The following is a 15,810-nucleotide window of genomic DNA, read 5'->3' as shown; positions in this document are numbered from 1 at the left end:
ATGGCAGTTCATCTAGATAAAGCCCAAGAGGATGTTAACAATGGCGGTTCGTATATAGGCTTAGTAAAAGGCCTAAACCCGGGGGCGGCTTACGTCCCATAAAGTGTAAACCGCCATGTACGTGTAGACTTGTAATGTAAGGCATGTAAGATACGTCACCGAGTCGGACACGTTGTATGAGCCGGCCGGGACTCTGTAGGCCGCAGGGCGTCAACCCATGTATATAAGGGGACGACCCGACAGTGGCTTAGGGCAGAAAACAACAAGTCAAAAGCCGGACAAAGCGTGTTTGCTCCCCGGTAATCGAAACCCTAGAATTACCACCTCAAACTAGAGTAGGCTTTTACCTTCATCGTAAGGGGCCGAACCAGTATAAACTCCCCGTGTCCTTTGTCCCGTTTTAACCCCTTTAAGCTAACCTCGTCGCAATGGCTCCATAACTAAGTCCTTCCATGAGGACATCTGTCGTGACACTTCCACGACAGGTACTGCCCTTCCTTGGACAAGCATCCCACTTATGATTAACCCCCCTCGCAAGCATCCGCAACTACTAAAGAAGCATTAAGGTAAACCTAACCATAGCATGAAACATATGGATCCAAATCAGCCCCTTACGAAGCAACGCATAAACTAGGGTTTAAGCTTCTGTCACTCTAGCAACCCATCATCTACTTATTACTTCCCAATGCCTTCCCCTAGGCCCAAACAATGGTGAAGTGTCATGTAGTCGACGTTCACATAACACCACTAGAGAAAAGACAACATGCATCTCATCAAAATATCGAACGAATACCAAATTCACATGACTACTTATAACAAGACTTCTCCCATGTCCTCAGGAACAAACGTAACTACTCACAAATCATATTCATGTTCATACTCAGAGGGGTATTAATGTGCATAAAGGATCTGAACATATAATCTTCCACCGAATAAACCAACTAGCATCAACTATAAGGAGTAATCAACACTACTAGCAACCCACATGTACCAATCTGAGGTTTTGAGACAAAGATCGGATACAATAGATGAACTAGGGTTTGAGAGGAGATGGTGCTGGTGAAGATGTTGATGCAGATTGACCCCCTCCCGATGAGAGGATTGATGGTGATGACGATGGTGACGATTTCCCCCTCCTGGAGGGATGTTTCCCCGACAGAACAGCTCCGTCGGGGCCCTAGATTGCTTCCGCCAAGGTTCCGCCTCGAGACGGTGGCGCTTCATCCCGAAAGCTTCCTTATGATTTTTTCCAGGGTAAAAGACACCTTATACCAGAAGATGGGCATTGGGGGGCTGCCAGGTGGCCCACAAGGCAGGGGGCGCGCCCAGGGGGTAGGGTGCGTGAAAGGATCGATATAGTTGACTAGAGGGGGGGTGAATAGGCAACTAACAATTTTTAGCTTTTCTTTAGCAATTTAAACTTTGCATAAAAGTAGGTTGTCTAGATATGCAACTAAGTGAGCAACCTATATGATGCAACAAAGATAAGTACACAAGCAAGCAAGAGATATATCACAAATAAGCTTGCACAAGTAAAGGCAAGAGATAACCAAGAGTGGAGCCAGTGGAGACGAGGATGTGTTACCGAAGTTCCTTCCCTTTGAGGGGAAGTACGTCTCCGTTGGAGCGGTGTGGAGGCACAATGCTCCCCAAGAAGCCACTAGGGCCACCGTATTCTCCTCACGCCCTCACACAATGCGAGATGCCGTGATTCCACTATTGGTGCCCTTGGAGGCGGCGACCGAACCTTTACAAACAAGGTTGGGGCAATCTCCACAACTCAATTGGAGGCTCCCAACGACACCATGAAGATTCACCACAATGGACTATGGCTCCGCGGTGACCTCAACCGTCTAGGGTGCTCAAACACCCAAGAGTAACAAGATCCGCAAGGGATTAGTGGGGGGAATCAAATTTCTCTTGGTGGAAGTGTAGATCGGGGCCTTCTCAAATCTCAACCACTCCCGAACAAATCAACAAGTTTGATTGGCTAGGGAGTGAGATCGGGAAAAAATGGAGCTTGGAGCAATAATGGAGCTTAGGGTTGGAAGAGGTGGTCAACTAGAGGAAGAAGACACCCCTTTTATAGCTTAGGACAAAAATCCAACCGTTACCCACCTACCAGCCCACGACCAGCGGTACTACCACCCCAGACCAACGGTACTACCGCAAGGCCATGCGGTACTACAGTGAGCAACCGCGGTACTACCGCAGCAGCAGTAGCTAGGGAAGACCTGTAGCACAAGGGCTGAGGGCGGTACTGCCGCAGGCGCGGTACTACCGCTCCCCCTTGCGGTACTACCGCAAGGCAGGAAACCCCTAGCCTGGGAAGAGCTTGGATGAATAAAATTACATCCGTGCCTACTTCCGCTGGAAAACGGACGAAGCAAAAACCCGACGCAGTACTACCGCAGAGGAGCGGTACTACCGCCTGGCAGCTGAGACAGGCCGCGCACAGTACTACCGCGCAAGGAGTGCGGTACTACCGCGGTGGCGCGGATGTAAAAAATTACATCCGCCCCTACTACCGCGAAGGAGCGGTACTTGGTCTGGGGGCCACTGTACTCCGACTCCAGAGGAGTGGTACTACCGTGGGCACCTGCGGTACTACCGCGCCGTGGAACAGTACTACCGCGGGTGCCTGCGGTACTACCGCTCCAGGGAGCAGTACTACCGCAAGCCCAACAACAGCAACCCGGACAAGGCAAACAGGATAAACGGAGGATGCTCCAAAGTGCAAGGGAAAGGAGGAGACAAGGAAGAAAACGTGTACGTGATGATTCCACCCTAACCTTTCCGACGTGGACCCCCTCTTAATAGTACGGCTTTCCTACGACTCAAATCCACCAAAAAGAAACGTAGAAAAATGCCGTCTTCAATAGTCTTCGAGGGGCACCAAACCGTCTTCTGCCTAGCGAAGAAACGTCTGGGAAACTCAAGGCACACGATTAGTCCGCAAAAGCATTGTCATCAATCACCAAAACACCTTAGGGATAAATATGCCCTTAAAATCTCCCCCTTTTTGGTGGATTGATGGCAATACGGGATTTGCACAAGGGAAATAAAATTAAGCAAACGCAAACCCCTCCTCTCTAGAATATAGACGGGCTCCCCCTAGATGTGTGCCAACTAGATGGGTGCTTTGGACTGCACGGCACACATACTAGGATCAAAGCTCCCTCTACATTATAGAGACAAGGCATATCTTGGAATAGTAAGGCTAACACTAGACAAGATATCAAATACGAGCATAACATAAGTAGCACAATCATAAGCTCACTAAGATAGAATAGAGTGCATATGTTTTACACCATATGAAGGATAAGACTCAAAGGCGCAAACCAAACCAAAGCAAACGAGGTCCAAATGACAAAGCAAACACACCAAACATGACACACGACTCGCAAGCACGGAAATCCCTACACTCTCTCCCCCTTTGGCATCGAGACACCAAAAAGGCAGAGAGGACACCTACACACAAGGGGTGGCTCAGGCAGAGGAATCATCCCAACTCTCCTCGTGCTCCTCATCAGACTCGGCGGCGGGGACGGTCTCCTCGATGTCCTCCTCAGAACTATAGTCCACTTGAAGCCTTGCTTCGCCATCCATGCGGTCTCTGGCGTGATGGCATCCTCAGAACCGCCAGAGACGTCCTCTCCAAAGAGCCTCACAACCTTCTTGTCGCGGCGGTGGCTCTCCTTGGATGCCACGTGAGTCCTGTACTGTCCCTTAGCTTGCATGCAAAAAAGAGTCTTCATCTTCTCCTTCAACTTCTTGGCCCATGAGGGCTCAGAGGCAGGTTGGGAAGACCTAGCAGCACGGTCCTCAGTAACATCCTCTGCTCGAGCCTCCTCCTCATCAACACCCCTCCTAGCAGCAGACGCCTCAGCACGAGTAGTAGTGTTGGCCCAGTTGGGCTTGACGCGGAGACTGATGGACTCATGCCGAATCTAGTCTGGAGCAAGGAACTCATCACCAGGGTATAGCTTCTCCCAAGTCGTGGAGATCAACAGAAACATGTATGGTCCATAGATAGGTACCTTGCGGGTGTACACTGCAAACCGAAGCTCACACCACATGATGTGTGAGACATCAAGTGGCTAAGTCTGAGACGTACGTGCCTCCTCGCACATGAGCATCATGTCCACCAGATAGGCATGAACCTTGTCCTTGTCGCCAATGCGGGGGAACAGAGTGTTGCGGAAGATGCGATGCATGATATCCAGAAAAGAGTTCAGCATCCAAGTTGACTTGCCACTGGGAAGCACCTTCTCCACATAGTACTGCTGAAGCTTGTTCTTACTAGCTGATTCATAATTGGCATGGGGGCGAACACCAACGGGTGTGTGGAGCCCGTCATCAGGAACGTGGAGCAGATCCATGAACTCCTTCCAGGTAGCAGTCAACTGACGGCCATTGGTCATCCAAGTCATCCTCCGCTCATCCCCGGGGTGAAAGTGAACTGAGGCAAAGAACTGATAGATAAGCTCAGGGTCATAGTCAAGGTGGAAGGAGATCACATGTTCAATACCGAACTGCTCCACCAAATCCAAAGCTTCTCCAAATTACTCACGAAACTTGTCCTTCCTCAAGTGATTCATGTCTATCCACTTGACATCCACGTAGGTGTTTTGCTTGTTCTTGATTACATCCAGATAAATGACTGTTGCTTGGTCCAAAACAACTCAGTGCCTCTGAGGATAGCACGAGCATTCACATAAGGGTTGATATTCCGGCGTTCAATGTACTCAGTGAGGGGAATCTCGTCCATGCCCTTAGCAGGTTCCTTGTGCTTGCTGGCAGTAGTCTTGACATTGCGCTTGGGGGCACTGGAGCCCTCTGGTGCTTCATCTTGAGGATTGCGCAGTCGCTTGGAGCGAGTGTCACGACTGGGATTGGAACGGCGACAGCCACCACCTAAGACACAAGAGAAAGCACACACAAAGAGCGAGAAGAATCAATGCAAAGACCACGGAAAAGCAAGGGAAACAGGTACAAAGCATACGGGATAAATGCCATGAGGAAGATGGGACAACAACAGTAGTGCCGCCTGGTCGTGCGGTACTAAAAGTTTAGTACCGCTCCTAGTCGCGGTAGTATCGTGTGAGGATTCGGTAGTAGAGTGGCTTGGAGTGGTAGTAAGACTTTAGTTCCACAGAATGTGCGGTAGTACCGCACCGAACGGGCGGTAGTACCGGACAAGCGGTAGTACCGCACCAGAAGCACGGTAGTACCGCACCGTGTCAGATCTGAACCTACTTTTGAATCTGAGAAGACCCGCGAAACCATGGCGGTGCTACGGTTGATCAAATCTACCGCGAGACAATATATCAGGTATAATATCTATGCAACAAGACTCCCCTACATCCAACTCTTGCAAAGATTTGGCCTAAAATCTCAAGAACAACATGCATCTCCCCAAAAACCTAGAAGCGAATGAACAACCAAGAAAGAGAGGGATTTTGGGGAGAAACCTTGGTCCATGGCAAGAGGCAGTGGTGGGGAACGATCCCACCGGTCGGAATCCGAGGAGAGTGGCCGGAGAAGGAGATCCGGCGAGGACCTCCGACGCCGTTCTTGAGCGAGAGAGAGATAGAGAGAGAGAGAGGCGGTGGGGAGAGAGAAAAGTGAATGGATATGGGGAGTTGGAACTCCCCTGCCCGAGTCATAACCTCCACGCACTCGTCAGCGCGGTAGTACCGCGCTTCATCGCGGTAGTACTGCTCGGCGGAGGTACCGCACCTAAGCAGTAGTACCGCTCTCCCAGGCGGCAGTAAAAAAATTACTGCGGCGCTAGGTGCGGTAGTACCGTGCACTTCACCACGGTAGTACCGTGGCTCACCACGGTAGTACCGCGGGCTCAAGAAGAAGCAGTTTCCAAACACAAGAAAAGAGAGGTCTTCGCAAGGAAACTTCACACAAACAACACACCACAAAACCAACTCAAACACAAAGACAAGAAGGGGAAACATGACAACAAGAGACGACCACGAGACACTGCCTCTACAAGGAGAGGGCGGTGGCCGGAGCCACCTATGTTTGAGTCAATTGGTATGGCACCACGAAGAATTATCCTTGGGCCCATGACCAAAACTCGTCTTTGAAGCACAAGTACCATCAAAAATGGATAATGTGAAAGATTTGATCAATTTATGCATAATGGGGGGGAGGGAGAGTTCATTGAGAGAACAACACTCCCCCTATGTCCATGCCTACATCTAAACAAGACAACAAGTTGAGTATGGTGGGGTGTGCAAGGGTTCAAGCAACATTGCTCGAATCAATGATATTTAGCTCATGCCTTAACTTGCGAAATCTTGCTTCATCCAACGGCTTTGTGAAAATATCTGCAAGGTTATCATGAGTGTTGACGTAGTTGAGCTCGATCTCTCCTCGCATAATGTGATCCCGGATGAAGTGATACCAAAACTCAATATGCTTCGTCTTGAAGTGTTGCACCGGATTGAGAGAAATCTTGATGGAACTTTCATTGTCACACCAAAGAGGCACTTTGTCACAAATGACACCGTAATCCTTCAAAGTTTGCCTCATCCATAAGAGTTGTGCACAACAACTACCGGACGCTACATACTCCGCTTCGGTGGACGAGAGAGACACACAACTTTGCTTTTTGGAAGACCAACTTAACAAAGAGCAACTAAGGAATTGGCACCCTCCGGAAGTGGACTTCCTATCCACTTTGTCTCCCGCCCAATCAGAGTCCGAATACCCTACAAGCTTGAAGTTTGCTCCTCTTGGGTACCATAAGCCAAAGTTTGGGGTATGAGCCAAATATCAAAAGATTCACTTGACCGCCACATAGTGACTTTCCTTAGGTGTAGCTTGAAACCGTGCACAAATTCCCACACTCAACATGATATCCGGTCTAGATGCACAAAGGTAAAGCAAGGATCCAATCATGGAGCGATATACCTTTTGATCCACCACTTTACCATTGGGATCTATGTCAAGTTGGCACTTGGTGGGCATTGGAGTGGAAGCCGGCTTGACATCACTTAGCTTGAATCTCTTGAGCATGTCTTGAGTGTACTTGGCTTGGTTGATGAAGGTTCCTTCTCTTCTTTGCTTTACTTCGAACCCTAGAAAGAACTTCAACTCTCCCATGGAAGACATCTTGAACTTTGAGGTCATGGGAGTAGTGAATTCCTCATTGAAAGCTTTGTTAGGGGAACCAAAGATAATGTCATCAACATATAGTTAGCATACAAACAACTCCCCTTTGACCTTCTTAGTAAAAAGAGTAGGGTCGATTAGCCCAACTTCAAACCCACGATCTTATAACAACTCGGTAAGGTGGTCATACCACGCACGTGGGGCTTGTTTGAGCCCATAGAGTGCCTTATCGAGTTGATACACATGATCGGAAAAGTAGGGATCCTCGAACCCGGGGGGTTGCTTGACATAGACCAACTCATTAATAGGACCATTAAGAAAAGCACTCTTCACATCCATTTGTTGCAACTTAAAGTTGTGATGAGAAGCATAAGCAATCAACAAACAAATGGATTCAAGGCGAGCAACGGGAGAAAGGTTTCACCGTAGTCGATGCCCTCGACTTGGGAGTAGCCCTGTGCCACCAGTCTTGCCTTGTTGCGAATGATTGTCCCATGAGCATCTTGCTTGTTCTTAAATATCCACTTGGTTCCAATGACATTGTGGTTCCCCGTTGGCCTTGGCACCAATCTCCACACCTTGTTGTACTCGGAGTTGTTGAGTTCTTCATGCATGGCATTAAGCCAATCCGGATCTTCGAGTGCTTCATATAGCTTTTTGGCTTCAACACAAGAGACAAACGCGTGATGTTCACAATAGTTTGCCAATTGTCTACGATTGCTTACCCCCTTTTGAATGCTTCCAAGTACATTCTTCATGAGATGACCCTTAGTGGAGAGCTTGGAAGCAATCTTGCCGGCACGACGCTCCAATTCCTCCTTAGTGGTGAGTTGAGGAGCGGTCACTTGATCATCTTGAGCGATGTCTTGAGCTTGTTCTTGATCATGAACTTGCTCGGAGGAGAGAACTTGACCTTGGGCATCACTTGGTGTGTCAACACCATCTTGAGCATGATCTTGCCCTTGGTCTTGTTCATGAGGATGAGGGCCTTCACTTTGTTCTTCGAAAGCGTGTGGGTCTTGGGTTGGTGATGGCTCCACTAGAGTGGAGCATTTTCCTTCTCCTTCGGCCACAAGGGGTTCCCCAATGGGTACGATAAAAGCAACACCCATTCTTCTTATGGCTTGAGGAGGAATTTCATCACATACATCACAAGTGCCACTTTGCTCCACTTGGGAGCCGTTATTCTCATCAAACTCCACGTTACACGTCTCCTCAATAAGTCCCATGGATTTATTGAGGACACGGTAAGCATGAGAATTTGTAGCATAACCAACAAATATGCCCTCATAAGCTCTGGCCTCAAATTTAGACAACCGAACACCTTTCTTGAGAATGAAACACTTACACCCGAACACCCGAAAGTACTTGAGGTTGGGCTTGTTACCGGTGAGTATCTCATATGGAGTCTTGTTCAAGCCCTTGCGGAGGTAGAGACGATTGGATGCATGACACGCGGTGTTGATGGCTTCGGCCCAAAAGTTGTACGGAGACTTGAACTCCGCCATCATGGTCCTTGCCGCATCCATCAACGTCCGGTTCTTCCTCTCCGCAACACCGTTTTGTTGAGGGGTGTAGGGTGCGGAATATTGATGCTTGATCCCTTCATCACTAAGAAACTCATCCAAGGTGTAGTTCTTGAACTCGGTGCCGTTGTCACTTCTTATTGTCAAGATCTTTGCATTGTGTTGACATTGTGCTTCATTTGCAAAGTCAATGACGGTTTGTTGGGTCTCGCTCTTCCTCTTGAAGAAATACACCCAAGTATATCTTGAGTAGTCATCCACAATCACCAAGCAATACTTCTTACCCCAAATGCTATCAAAGGATGGAGGCCCAAAGATATCCAAGTGAAGGAGCTCCAAAGGCCTCTTTGAGTAAATGATAGTCGTGGGAGGGTGAGCCTTCTCATGTAGCTTTCCTTCAATACAAGCACTGCAAGCACGATCTTTAGCAAAACTAACATTCGTTAGTCCACGGACATGGTGCCCCTTGAGAAGACTTTGCAAAGATCTCATATTGACATGGGCTAAATGGCGATGCCAAAGCCATCCCACATCAATTTTAGCCATTAGGCATGTCGCGGTCTTAGTGGGTTGCTCCGAAAAGTTAATCACATATATACCGTTCTCGACATGCCCAACAAAGGCTACTTTAAGAGTCTTGCTCCACAAGAGGGCCACGGTATCAACATCAAAGAAAGTGGCAAAGCCCATGATTGCAAGTTGACGAACGGAAAGTAAATTGTATGCAGGGGACTCAACAAGCATGACCTTCTCGGTCGAGAGATCTTGAGAGATGACAACCTTACTGTTGGAAATATGCCCTAGAAGCAATAATAAATTGGTTATTATTATATTTCCTTGTTCATGATAATCGTTTATTATCCATGCTATAATTCTATTGATAGGAAACTCAGATACATGTGTGGATACATAAACAACACCATGTCCCTAGTAAGCCTCTAGTTGACTAGCTCGTTGATCAATAGATGGTTACGGTTTCCTAACCATGGACATTGGATGTCGTTGATAACGGGATCACATCATTAGGAGAATGATGTGATGGACAAGACCCAATCCTAAGCATAGTACTAGATCGTGTAGTTCGTATGCTATAGCTTTTCTAATGTCAAGTATCATTTCCTTAGACAATGAGATTGTGCAACTCCCGAATACTGTAGGAATGCTTTGGGTGTATCAAACGTCACAACGTAACTGGGTGACTATAAAGGTGCATTACAGGTATCTCCGAAAGTGTCTGTTGGGTTGGCACGAATCGAGACTGGGATTTGTCACTCCGTGTAAACGGAGAGGTATCTCTGGGCACACTCGGTAGGACATCATCATAATGTGCACAATGTGATCAAGGAGTTGATCACGGGATGATGTGTTACGGAATGAGTAAAGAGACTTGCCGGTAACGAGATTGAACAAGGTATCGGGATACCGACGATCGAATCTCGGGCAAGTAATATACCGATAGACGAAGGGAATTGTATACGGGATTGATTAAGTCCTTGACATCGTGGTTCATCCGATGAGATCATCGTGGAACATGTGGGAGACAACATGGGTATCCAGATCCCGCTGTTGGTTATTGACCGGAGAACGTCTCGGTCATGTCTGCATGTCTCCCGAACCCGTAGGGTCTACACACTTAAGGTTCGATGACGCTAGGGTTATAAAGGAAGCTTGTATGTGGTTACCGCATGTTGTTCGGAGTCCCGGATGAGATCTCGGACGTCACGAGGAGTTCCAGAATGGTCCGGAGGTAAAGATTTATATATGGGAAGTCCTGTTTTGGTCATCGGAAGAGTTTCGGGGTTTATCGGTAATGTACCGGGACCACCGGGAGGGTCCCGGGGGTCCACCAAGTGGGGCCACCAACCCCGGAGGCTTGCGTGGGCTAAGAGTGGTGAGGGACCAGCCCCTTAGTGGGCTGGTGCGCCTCCCACAAGGGCCCATGGCGCCTAAGAGGTGGAAAGGGGGCAAACCCTAAGGGATATGGGCCTTAAGGCCCATATTGGTGCGCCTCCCTCTCCTCTCCCCCTCTTGGCCGCCATCCTTGATCCCCATCTAGGGCTGCCGTCCCCCTAGGGGTTGGGAACCCTAGAGGGGGCGCAGCCCCTCCCCTTCCCTATATATATGAGGCATAGGGCTGCCCATAACAGACGCGATTCGATCTCTCGTTGGTGCAGCCCTGCATCTCTCTCTCCCTCCTCTTCTGTGGTGCTTGGCGAAGCCCTGCAGGATAGCCACGCTCCTCCATCACCACCACGCCGTTGTGCTGCTGCTGGATGGAGTCTTTCTCAACCTCTCCCTCTATCCTTGCTGGATCAAGGCGTGGGAGACGTCACCGGGCTGTACGTGTGTTGAACGCGGAGGTGCCGTGCGTTCGGCACTTGGTCATCGGTGATTTGAATCACGACGAGTACGACTCCATCAACCCCGTTCACTTGAACGCTTCCGCTTAGCGATCTACAAGGGTATGTAGATGCACTCTCCTTCCCCTCGTTGCTGGTCTCTCCATAGATAGATCTTGGTGACACGTAGGAAAATTTTGAATTTCTGCTACGTTCCCCTTCAGTGGCATCATGAGCTAGGTCTATTGCGTAGATTCTATGCACGAGTAGAACACAAAGTAGTTGTGGGCGTTGATTTTGTTCAATATGCTTGCCGTTACTAGTCTTATCTTGATTCGGCGGCATCGTGGGATGAAGCGGCCCGGACCAACCTTACACGTACTCTTACGTGAGACCGGTTCCACCGACAAACATGCACTAGTTGCATAAGGTGGCTGGCGGGTGTCTGTCTCTCCCACTTTAGTCGGATCGGATTCGATGAACAGGGTCCTTATGAAGGGTAAATAGCAATTGGCATATCACGTTGTGGTCTTTGCGTAGGTAAGAAACGTTCTTGCTAGAAACCCATAGCAGCCACGTAAAACATGCAAACAACAATTAGAGGACGTCTAACTTGTTTTTGCAGGGTATGCTATGTGATGTGATATGGCCAAAGGATGTGATGAATGATATATGTGATGTATGAGATTGATCATGTTCTTGTAATAGGAATCACGACTTGCATGTCGATGAGTATGACAACCGGCAGGAGCCATAGGAGTTGTCTTTATTTATTTATGACCTGCGTGTCAACTTAAACGTCATGTAATTACTTTACTTTATTGCTAACCGTTAGCTGTAGTAGTAGAAGTAATAGATGACGTGACAACTTCAAGAAGACACGATGATGGAGATCATGATGATGGAGATCATGGTGTCATGCCGGTGACGATGATGATCATGGAGCCCCGAAGATGGAGATCAAAAGGAGCTATATGATATTGGCCATATCATGTCACTATTTGATTGCATGTGATGTTTATCATGTTTATACATCTTATTTGCTTAGAACGACGGTAGTAAATAAGATGATCCCTCATTAAAATTTCAAGAAGTGTTCTCCCCTAACTGTGCACCGTTGCTACAGTTCGTCGTTTCTAAGCACGCCGTGATGATCGGGTGTGATGGATCCTTACGTTCACATACAACGGGTGTAAGACAGTTTTACACATGCAAAACACTTAGGGTTAACTTGACAAGCCTAGCATGTACAGACATGGCCTCGGAACACAGAAGACCGAAAGGTCGAGCATGAGTCGTATAGAAGATACGATCAACATGAAGATGTTCACCGACGTTGACTAGTCCGTCTCACGTGATGATCGGTCACGGCCTAGTTGACTCGGATCATGTAATCACTTAGATGACTAGAGGGATGTCTATCTGAGTGGGAGTTCATAAGATGAACTTAATTATCCTGAACATAGTCAAAAGGATTTTGCAAATTATGTCGTAGCTCGCGCTTCAGTTCTACTGTTTAGATATGTTCCTAGAGAAAAATTAGTTGAAAGTTGATAGTAGCAATTATGCGGACTAGGTCCGTAAACTGAGGATTGTCCTCATTGCTTCTTAGAAGGCTTATGTCCTTAATGCACCGCTCAGTGTGCTGAACCTCGAACGTTGTCTGTGGATGTTGCGAACATCTGACATACACATTTTGATAACTACATAATAGTTCAGTGCGTAATGCTAAATGGTTTAGAATTGAGGCACCAAAGACATTTTGAAACGTCGCGAAACATATGAGATGTTTCGAGGGCTGAAATTGGGATTTCAGGCTCGTGCCCACGTCAAGAGGTATAAGACCTCCGACGATTTTCTTAGCCTGCAAACTAAGGAGAAAAGCTCAATTGTTGAACTTGTGCTTAGATTGTCTGAGTACAACAATCATTTGAATCGAGTGGGAGTTGATCTTCCAGATGAGATAGTGATGTTTCTCCGAAGTCATTACCACCAAGCTGCTAGAGCTTCGTGATGAACTATAATATATCAGGGACATATATGATGATCCTTGAGATATTCGCGATGTTTGACACCACGAAAGTAGAAATCAAGCAAGAGCATCAATTGTTGATGGTTGATGAAACCACTAGTTTCAAGAAGGGCAAGGGCAAGAAGGGATACTTCATGACACGGCAATTCAGCTGCTGCTCTAGTGAAGAAACCCAAGGTTGAACCCAAACCCGAGACTAAGTGCTTCTGTAATAAGGGGAACAACCACTGAAGCAGAATTACCCTAGATACTTGGTAGATTAGAAGGCTGGCAAGGTCGATAGAAGTATATTGGATATACATTGTGTTGATGTGTACTTTACTAGTACTCCTAGTAGCACCAGGGTATTAGATACCGGTTCGGTTGCTAAGTGTTAGTAACTCGAAATAAAAGCTACGGAATAAACGGAGACTAGCTAAAGGTGAGCTGATGATATGTGTTGGAAGTGTTTCCAATGTTGATATAATCAAATATCGTACGCTCCTTCTACCATAGAGATTGGTGTTTGTGTTGAGCATAGACATGATTGGATTATGTCTATCGCAATACGGTTATTCATTTAAGGAGAATAATGGTTACTCTGTTTATTTGAATAATACCTTCAATGGTCTTACACCTAAAATGAATGGTTTATTGAATCTCGATCGTAGTGATACACATGTTCATGCCAAAAGATAGTAATGATAGTACCACCTACTTGTGGCACAGCCACGTAAGTCATATCGGTATAAAACGCATGAAGAAGCTCCATGTTGATGGATCTTTGGGCTCACTCGTTTTAAAAAGTTTGAGACATGCGAACCATGTCTATTGGTGTGTATGCATGAAGAAACTCCATGCAAATGGACCGTTTGGACTCACTTGATTTTGAATCACTTGAGGCATGCAAATCATACCACATGGGCAAGATGACTGAAAGCCTCGGTTTCAGTAAAATGGAACTAGAAAGCAAATTGTTGGAAGTAATACATTTTGATGTGTGTAGTCCAATGAGTGCTGAGGCATGTAGTGGATATCGGTATGTTCTTTCTTCACAGATGATTTGAGTAGATGTTGAGTACATTTACTTGATGAATCACGAGTCTGAATTATTGAAAGGTTCAAGTAATTTCAGTGTGAAGTTGAAAGATCATCGTGACAAGAGGATAGAAGATCTATGATATGATCATAGAGATGAATATCTGAATTACGAGTTTGGCACAAAATTAAGACATTGTGGAAATTGTTTCACAACTGATACAGCCTGGAACACCATAGTGTGATGGTGTGTCCGAACATCATAACTGCACCCTATTGGATATGATGCATACCATGATGTCTCTTATCGAATTACCACGATAGTTTATGGGTTAGGCATTAGAGACAACCGCATTCACTTTAAAAGGGGCACCACGTAATTCCGATGAGATGACACCGTATGAACTATGGTTTAGAGAAACCTAAGTTGTCATTTCTTAAAAGTTTGGGGCTACGACGCTTATGTGGAAAAGTTTCAGGCTGATAAGCTCGAACCCAAAGCGGATAAATGCATCTTCATAGGACACCCAAAACAGTTGGGTATACCTCCTGTCTCAGATTCGAAAGCAATAAAGGATTGTTTCTAGAATCGAGTCCTTTCTCGAGGAAAAGTTTTTCTCGAAAGAATTGAGTGGGAGGATGGTGGAGACTTGATGAGGTTATTGAACCGTCACTTCAACTAGTGCATAGCAGGGCACAAAGAGTTGTTCCTGTGGCACCTACACCAATTGAAGTGGAAGCTTATGATATTGATCACGAGACTTCGGATCAAGTCACTCCTAAACCTCGTGGGATGACAAGGATGCGTACTACTTCAGAGTGGTACGTAATCCTGTCTTGGAAGTCATGTTGCTAGACAACAATGAACCCACAAGCTATGGAGAAGCGATGGTGGGCCTGGATTCCGATAAATGGCTTGAGGCCATATAATCCGAGAGAGGATCCATGTATGAAAACAAAGTGTAGACTTTGGAAGAACTACTTGATGGTCGTAAGGCTGTTGAGTACAGATGGATTTTAAAAGGAAGACGGACAATGATGGTAAATGTCACCGTTAAGAAAGCTCGACTTGTCGTTAAGATGTTTTCCGACAAGTTCAAGGAGTTGACTACGGTGAGACTTTCTCACTCGTAGCGATGCTAAGAGTCTGTTGGAATTATATTAGCGATTACTGCATTATTTATGAAATCTTGCAGATAGGATGTCAAAACATTGTTTCCTCGACGATTTTCTTGAGGAAAGGTTGTATGTGATACAACCGGAAGGTTTTGTCAATCCTAAAAGATGCTAATAAGTATGCAAAGCTCCAGCAATCCTTCTAAGGACTGGAGTAAGCATCTCGGAGTTGGAATGTATGCTTTGATGAGATGATCAAAGATTTTGGGTGTATACAAAGTTTATGAGAAACTTGTATTTCCAAAGAAGTGAGTGGGAGCACTATAGAATTTCTGATGAGTATATGTTGTTGACATATTACGGATCAGAAATGACGTAGAATTTCTGGAAAGCATATAGGGTTATTTGAAAAGTGTTTTTCAATGGAAAAGCCTGGATTAAGCTACTTGAGGATTGAGCATCAAGATCTATAAGGATAGATCAAAACGCTTAATGGTACTTTCAAATGAGCACATACCTTGATATGATCATGAAGGTGTTCAAGATGGATCAGTCAAAGAAGGAGTTCTTTCCTGAGTTGTAAGGTATGAAGTTAAGACTTAAAGCTCGACCACGACAGAATAGAGAGAAAGGATGAAGGTCGTCC

This window comes from Triticum urartu, chromosome 3A (assembly GCF_056163025.1).
Source record: "Triticum urartu cultivar PI428250 chromosome 3A, HENAU_Tu73, whole genome shotgun sequence".
NCBI lineage: Eukaryota > Viridiplantae > Streptophyta > Magnoliopsida > Poales > Poaceae > Triticum > Triticum urartu.
This window is presented reverse-complemented; position numbering follows the sequence as displayed.